Raw genomic sequence first — 431 nt, 5'->3', positions numbered from 1 at the left:
TTTAAATAAAAAAGTAAATATCTAAAAAAAAAAAAATGTATAGATCAATCATTCTACTTACTTGCAGTAATTGATTTTCACGATAAATTTTCTAAATATATTAACTCAATTAAAATATTGAATGATTTTGAAAGAAATTTGTTTAACGGTTAAAGAACTTTTGAATATAATTTTTTCAAAATATTATGATCATCTCAAAGTGTCGAACTTAAACACATACACTTTAATAAAATCTCAGTGACTCAGTTCTCTTCACTGTCGAACTTTATATACGTTCGTAAACTGATAAGAATATTACCATTAAATGAGATGTTTGAGATTTCATGATTTTTTAAAAATATATTTCTACAGTAATATACTTATTACTCGTTCAATATATATATATATATATATATATATGATTTATATAATAACTCTTCATTTAAATTATT

The sequence above is a fragment of the Apis dorsata genome, unplaced genomic scaffold, assembly GCF_000469605.1.
Source record: "Apis dorsata unplaced genomic scaffold, Apis dorsata 1.3 scaffold_74, whole genome shotgun sequence".
NCBI lineage: Eukaryota > Metazoa > Arthropoda > Insecta > Hymenoptera > Apidae > Apis > Apis dorsata.
This window is presented reverse-complemented; position numbering follows the sequence as displayed.